The 7,968-nt window shown below is 34.0% G+C and overlaps 1 long non-coding RNA gene across 1 annotated transcript; it reads left to right on the forward strand.

The window, feature by feature from the left end:
• The first annotated feature begins 405 nt into the window (after nucleotides 1-405).
• LOC147027149 (uncharacterized) lies at nucleotides 406-3,037 on the forward strand. Its single transcript, XR_015058706.1, has 2 exons — nucleotides 406-881; nucleotides 1,271-3,037. It is a non-coding gene; the product is annotated as an uncharacterized LOC147027149 (long non-coding RNA).
• The last annotated feature ends 4,931 nt before the right edge of the window (nucleotides 3,038-7,968 follow it).

Consider the following 7,968-nt stretch of genomic DNA (forward strand, 5'->3'; position numbering starts at 1 on the left):
AGATTTGTTCATTCTCAAATTCCTTCAATAGTTTGCACAATAATAAATAATAAAAAAAATAATTTTCTTTGCACAATAATCCCCATCTAAAATATTGACAAACAAAACATTTGAATCTTTATATTTTTTAAGATACCCCATTTGTGCCATTACGAAATGATAAACTTCTCTTAATGCTCTCATCTGACCACCTCCTGAGCCACAGGTTATTTTTTGTTAAGCCCCGCCCAGTTTTCTTTAAGCCCCGCCCACTTTTGCTAAGCTCCGCCCACTTTTCATGATGTATTTTTTTCTAAGCCACGCCCACTTTTCCTAAACCTCGCCCACTTTTGCTAAGCCCCGCCCACTTTTGCTAAGCTCCGCCCACTTTTCATAAGGTATTTTTTCTAAGCCACGCCCACTTTTCCTAAGCCCCGCCCACTTTTGCTAAGATCCGCCCGCTTTTCATGATGTATTTTTTCTAAGCCACGCCCACTTTTTCTAAGCCCCGCCCACTTTTGCTAAGCTCCGCCCACTTTTCATAAGGTATTTTTTCTAAGCCACGCCCACTTTTCCTAAGCTCCGCCTACTTTTGCTAAGCCCCGCCCACTCTTACATCATTTCCAGTTCATCTCTGACTCACAAAGAAATCACTAGAAAATTACAGGATGTTATGGTTTTGAAAAATTTCCCAATGAAGGCTTGCCGAGGCTTGCCCAGGGAATTTCCAAAGGAAACCACACCCACCAGTCTTTCTCTATAAAAGCTTCAAACCCAGGCTCCATTTTAAACATTTGTTTTTGCTGGCAATGGTGTTCTGTGTGCTTGTCTCGAACTCTCTGTCTTCTATGGAACTAAACCTTCAAGTTGATGAACTGGATTCAAACCTCTTATCTATTAAGGTAAGATTTTTTATTTTCCTATTTTCAAACTTTGATTGAAGCATACTCATTTAATAATTAAATAACTTAATTAATACATTATTATTTTCTCTCACAGGAAATTGTATCTGAAATACAAAATGAAAATACTGCTTTTGCTACAACTTGGGGAGAAATTGTTGGCTTGGTTGAAGACCTTATGAGCGACCAAGACCTTGAGTGGGATGACTTTGGTGTTCCTTGGAACTCTCTGTCTTGTATGGAACTAAACCTTCAAGTTGATGAACTGGATTCAAACCTCTTATCTATTGAGGTAAGATTTTTTATTTTCCTATTTTCAAACTTTGATTGAAGCATACTCATTTAATAATTAAATAACTTAATTAATACATTATTATTTTCTCTCACAGGAAATTGTGTCTGAAATACGAAATGAAAATACTGCTTTTGCTACAACTTGGGGCGAAATTGTTGGCTTGGTTGAAGACCTTATGAGCGACCAAGACCCACAGAACGAGTTCGTCCTTGATGACCCAACCAAAGAGTTATACCTTGGAGACCAGCAAAATCCTGAAAAAGAGTTTTACAGCAATAGTACTCATTGTGAGTTATCAAGACAATACCCACTGAACAAGTTATACCTTGATGAGCCAGAATACAAGTTTTACCTTGGAGACTCACAAATTTTGAAAAAATCAGTAAATGAGTTCTGCCTTGATGGTTTAAATAACTACCTTGGAGACTCAGGAAAAGGGTTCTGCCAAGATGGTTCTAAATATGGGTCCTACCTTGGAGACTCACAAATTTTGAAAAAATCAGTAAATGAGTTATCCTTAAGAGACTTTGTTAGTTGGTTTTACTTTGAATACTTGAAATGTGGGTTCTGGATTGATAACTCACAATGTGATACATATCTTGGAAACTCAACGGGAATGTGGTTATACCTTGAAGACTTGGAAAGTTGGGTTTATGTTGGACACTTGAAACTTTTTTGGGGGCTTTTATTTATTTATTTATTTATTTATTATTATTATTATTTTATTTATTTATATTTTGGAGACTTTTGGAGTTGCTATCACTCTTTGGGATCTAAACCTATCGATGTAGTTCTTTGTCGGATGGTGCTTGATGGGAGCAAGATCAAGAAAGTTCTGGGAAGAAAGTGCAGGCTTACTCCCCCTTTTTACGTCATCAAACCTGAAAGCCTTAAAAGACAGAATTGGAAGAAGAGAAAAAAACAAAAAATATACATTGTTCGTTCTGGGAAGAAAGTGCAGGCTTACTCCCCCTTTCTACGTCATAAAACCTGAAAGCCTTAAAAGACAGAATTGGAAGAAGAAAAAAAAACGTAAAAATATATATATATAGGTGGAAAATCTCATTTTGAAAAAGACATTGTGTTGGGTGAGGATTGAGTTGGGGTTGAGATTTTGAATGTGAGGGTTGGGGTTGAGATTTTGAATGTGAGGGTTGGGACACACACACACATACACATCAACAAACAAAAGTTAAGCCTTGACTATTCAGTTGAGGATTCTGTGTTTGGGGTTCACAGATGTAAGAACGTCCACCCCTTGACACACATTATATACTGTTATACACCTCGGACTTGGCCCTCGAGTGTCCACAACGGTGTATAGTAGGAGGGAGTGAAGCGCCAACCTATTGCTCCCATTGCACACACACACACACACACACAAACAAAAGTTAAGCCTTGACTATTCAGTTGAGGATTCTGTGTTTGGGGTTCACAGATGTAAGAACGTCCACCCCTTGACACACATTATATACTGTTATACACCTCGGACTTGGCCCTCGAGTGTCCATAAAGGTGTATTATCTGCTTAGTTTTGTCTTTTGTAATTCCTGTGAATAAAATGAACCTAAAATCTCTTCCCCTTCCAAATCATATATTTTATAAGTCCAAGGAACTGTATCTATTACATCAACAATTTTAAAAAGTTCTTTCGTCCATCGTTCAGTAAAACCCTTTTCAAAATGAGATTTCCACCTATATATTCTTACGATATCACCAACTTTGAACTTAGGTTTTCTGACATTAATCTCTTTTTCATATTTTAATTTTGTAAATGTTTCTGATGGCTTCATATTCGTTGACGTGTGAATCGTGTCATTATACTTATCCACAATATCCTGAATAAAAGATGACCATTGTTGTGAACCGAGTTGTGTGAATTTTTTATATAGTCTCTCTTTTAAGGTACGATTAAAACGTTCAACAACAACTGCCTTCCCTTCATTAAAGGTACTGTATAATGTAATACTGTTATTTTTTAGAAAATTCATAAATGTCTTGTTATAAAACTCTCTACCCTCATCAGTCCACAATTTCTTAGGTTTTCTCTTACTTTTATTAAATATCTGTTGAAAAGCTAACATAAGAGTATTACCTGTTTTGTTTTTTAAAGGGACAACCCACGCATATCTACTCCTCAAATCAATAACGGTTAAAGCATACTTGTACCCCTTATCATTATTGAGTTCAATCAAATCAGCAGACCAGATATAATCAACTTCCTTGGAATAAACTTTCCTTCTCTGAAACTTTGTGAATATTGGTTTATGTAATTCATCAGCTAATTGCTCTTCAGTCTTAATGGCATCATTAGAGCCTATAAGTTTTTTGAATTTCCAAGTCCAAGTTTCAATTTAGCACTAATCATCTTCTTCACGATGAACCTATCAACTTTTTCTCTCAAGGTTGGATTTTGTATCAGAGACAAATTATACAACATTTCTCTATCGGCTTCATGCTTTTCTTCCAACGTTGTGGTATTCCCATAATCAATATCGTGTCTCATGCACACTTCATCAACTCTATTGATTGGTTTACTCCAGGATTTAGGATTGTCTGCCTCATCTAATCTTTTATCTAAGTTTGTGCCTGGACCACAGAAAGAATACCCTGGAAGATGTAATTCCCCTGGTATTCCAGTAGTTGTAAATTTACTTCCTGATAAAAACTTTTGTATATCTCCTCCGAGTTTGTGTTTGGAGATAAATTGATTTTTTTTGAACCACACACCGAACATATACCTTTTTGTATAACCCTGTTATTTTTACTTTTAATATATGAAATATTTTTAGTATTAGTTTTCTTTTTACATTTGAGACAATAACTCATTTATTTATGAGAAAAATTCCTGCAGAGTGCAAAAACCTTTTTAGTTTCCAACATGCACATTTGAATCTTAATTTTTAAAACATAAAGAATCCTTAGAAATGCCTTCACTCTCTCCTCCATTTATTTAAGAAAAAACTTGAATTAAAATGAATAGCTTGACGATGCTAATAGTTTTGTTGAAAGTATTGCAAATAGACTTGTCAATTCTTTGTTTTCCTCCTCGGTGGGTTGAGTTATTTTCTGTAATACCACCAATCTTTTTTGAATCTCACTGGTTTCCATATTTTGATATTTATTCATTCTCTCTCTTTCCTACCTCTCTCTCTTCTCTTTTTCCTCCTTCTCTTTCTTCTCTCTTTCCTCCTTCTCTCTCTTCTCCTTTTCCTCCTTCTCTTTCTTCTCCCTCTCTCTCTTCTCTCTTTCCTCCCTCTCTCTATTCTCTCTTTCCTCCTTCTCTCTCTCCTCCTTCTCCTTTTCCTCCTCTTCCCTCTCTTCTTCAACTCCTTCCTCATCCCTTACTATACTTGAATCGTTTACACCCCATAGAATATTATACATATATTCATCAGGATTTCTTGTTATTCCTGTATCCAAAATAATTTTTTACAACAGGAAACCAATAAAATTTCTTTTGAATTTCTAAAAGAGCCTTACCTTTTCTTAACCTTATAATTTTTTCATTATTTAACATTCTAATTAAATCTAAAGTTGTCGGTTTATCAACATCAGCATAATGCCAATCTTTTATTGAAAATACCTCATTCTTATGTTGTAGAACATATTTATTAAAATACTGAATACCCTTTTCTTGAAGGTATGCTTGGACACAGAAATGATAATTTTCTTGAAGCCTTCTTGCTGTCATTTATGTATTAGAAATATATGTTAGAATAATATTATGGCACGAAACACCTCCCCATCTTCCCATAGTTAAATCATTTTGTATTTCCTTACTTATTATATATAATCCTGTTTTTTCTGTTTTCATGAGATAAACAAGGGCAAAACCATTATTATATTTACCCTTATTAAATTCTTTTATTTGTTGTTTACTAATCGTGGCTCCACAAAACTCATTCTCGATACCAAGTGGATAATATTCTTCCTTACGAGACTGATTTAATTGTTCCAGGTCTTCGAGGTTAATTTTAAATGACCAATTATACCCTAAATCATTCATATCATACCCCCATTGTTCTATTCTCATACAAACGATACGCCCTTCTTTATAAAAATTTATTTTAATTCGAACTGTGAATTCTGTATGACCTGGAGATAATATCAACACTTCTGTATCTTTAGAATACACAGCCGTTTTATTTAAGTATATATATTGTGATAAATCGCTTAATCTCACCAAGTCATTCGCGTCAGTCGGGCTTGGATAATTTTTTAATTTATAAGCATTTTTCATGTTAATATTTTTGTTTATATTATATTTATGTCGTTCAGCCTGTGCCTTTGTGTAATAATTTGATAAATCAATATCCAGTTCTTGAGATACACCAAAGATAGAACCATCTTTACCAACATAAGTCATTTATATTAGATTAAAAATAATATCATAAAATTTTTTATTTTTGTTGAGTTGAAATAACACATATAGACATAATTGACCACAACACTTGGAATTTAATTCTTGGACTTGAAATGTTTGATAAACACCATTCTGTAAGAATTTTATGACTTCAACAGGTGGTGGAAGACCAAAACTATCAAAATAATATTTGTCTTGACTATTAAAAATACAAACCCAATGAGAACCGTTCCCATCATTATCTTCTAAGTTCATAATAATATTCTTTGTATGTTTCGACACATTTGTTAATTCATCTCTCATACAAATAACCACATTATGAATTTTTAATTTCTTACAATATTTGGCAAGTTGTAAATTTGATGTTGTATTCTTTCCAAATTCTTTCAACCACTCATCAATGCTCATTTATTTATTAGAAAGATATAATCCATTACCTCTTTTCGTTAATTTTACACCTGCTTGTGCTATAGAAGAAAGCATATCTCCAACTAACAATCTCGCTTTATCAGGCAGACCTTCAAGTTTTTCAGCAAAATCTACAATTACACCACTTCCACTAATTTGTTTCTCCAACTCTTTGTTATGTCTTTCCAATTCTTTTTGAGCCTGGAGTTGAGCCTTCCTTTCGTTGGCAGTTTTGACCGCTGTTGAAATACCACCCGTCAATGCTCCAACCGCACTTAAACCAGCAAATAAAGGAATTAGAAATGGGAGAAATCCTCCACTCGTCTCTCTTATTGAATATTTTTTCAACATTGGTTTTGTCATTTTAATTTTAAGTGAGCCAGTGTCATTCAAGATTTTAACCTGTTCTCTTGTGAGCAAAACATCAATTCTTACTGCTCCTTTTCTCTGAATTGTATTAACGTTAATCATACAAGGCTTTTGATTTTGAACACAAGATGATAGTTTATGAAGATTGATTTGATTAACATATACCCCAGTTGGTACTTTGCCACTCATTTATTTAACAAAAAATTATGTGAGACTAATCATCACACCATTATCTGTATTAATCTGCAATTCTGTTTCTTCCAAAAGCAAACAATATGTATCAACTTCTTCACTCTCTCCTCTTTCAATGTATAGGGAAGTATCCACTCGATTAGACTTTATAGTTTCTTTTTGAGCGCTCAGGTCAAACGTATAGATTGTATACAAACTTTTAAATGCTGTCATATCCAAAATAGGTTCTTTATTTCCATTACTTTCACACACCTTTTGGTAAGACTTGTATGCTTCAGCAAAATCATTTTTTTCCCAATTAATTTCCAATCTATCTCGTGGATAAAATGTTCCATCTAGAGAAACGCGAAGTTGTTTCACCTTAGCATTATCACTCAATGCATTATTCTTATCAGTCGCAGTATCACCATCTGGCTTTTTAAAAATCATCCACAGATATCGTGGCTTTCCTTCCAGAACACCCAAATTCCACGTGTAAGTAGTTTGATTGAGTTTAACGTGTTGACATCTTCTTTTGAGGTATGATACACTGAGTGGTTTCTTTGAGTTAAGTCTTCGATTCAACATCTCTTCTGTTTTAAGATTAGGAGTATATTCACTGATATACCAACTCATCTCCTCAATTACAAATTTATTCTGATCACCAAAAGCATTACCAACACCAAAAAGCAATCTATTTTCATTATCATTCCTTTGTAGTTGAAATCTAATTTTAAGACCATACAGAACTTTATCATAATCACAAAATCCAAATATACCTTTAAGAGGAACTGCCACAGTAAAACTATTTTCTGCTTTTGTATCATCATTATACATTCCTTTCCTTTGAATATATCCAGGGTCTGTGTTTGTTCCCGTTGACATATCAGGAATAAAACCTTCGACAGACCCCTTTCCCATTCTATCACTGAATGTATAGAGTGTAAATTTCATCATTTCAGATACAGCAGAGACATAATCAACCGCTTCAACTTCTTGTGTTCCAATATACAATCGCACACTATCAAACATTTTCCAGAAGAAATCATTTACAAGTGTAGCGTTTGTGTTATTCCCAGCCTTAGTGAATTTAAATTTACACAACAAGAAACTTTCGGAGAGATTCAAATAGGTTTGTTGATTATTTATTTCAAAACTTTTTGTACCATTTGTATTCCAGTCTGTTCCAGTTATTGCATTTACCTTGAAGTAATCTTCTTTTTTAGTGGAGTTTGAGATAATAATAGTATCATCCAAATCATAGATACTATCAATTGCTTCCATACTTGTATTTATTTAGGAAAAAGATGTTAAAACTTTTGAAACCCTGATCCAAGTATTTGAATTATTTTCTGTCGTTCTTGGGGGGACAACTGAGTTTTACCTTTCTTAATTTCTTTTATTGCTTGTAATTTATGAGATTCTTTCTGAGCATCTTTTATACTCTTTACAGCACCTGCTACATTTCCCACAGCAGA

This window comes from Eptatretus burgeri, chromosome 5, assembly GCF_056783735.1.
Source record: "Eptatretus burgeri isolate ZD-2024b chromosome 5, Ebu_testis_v1, whole genome shotgun sequence".
Classification (NCBI taxonomy): domain Eukaryota; kingdom Metazoa; phylum Chordata; class Myxini; order Myxiniformes; family Myxinidae; genus Eptatretus; species Eptatretus burgeri.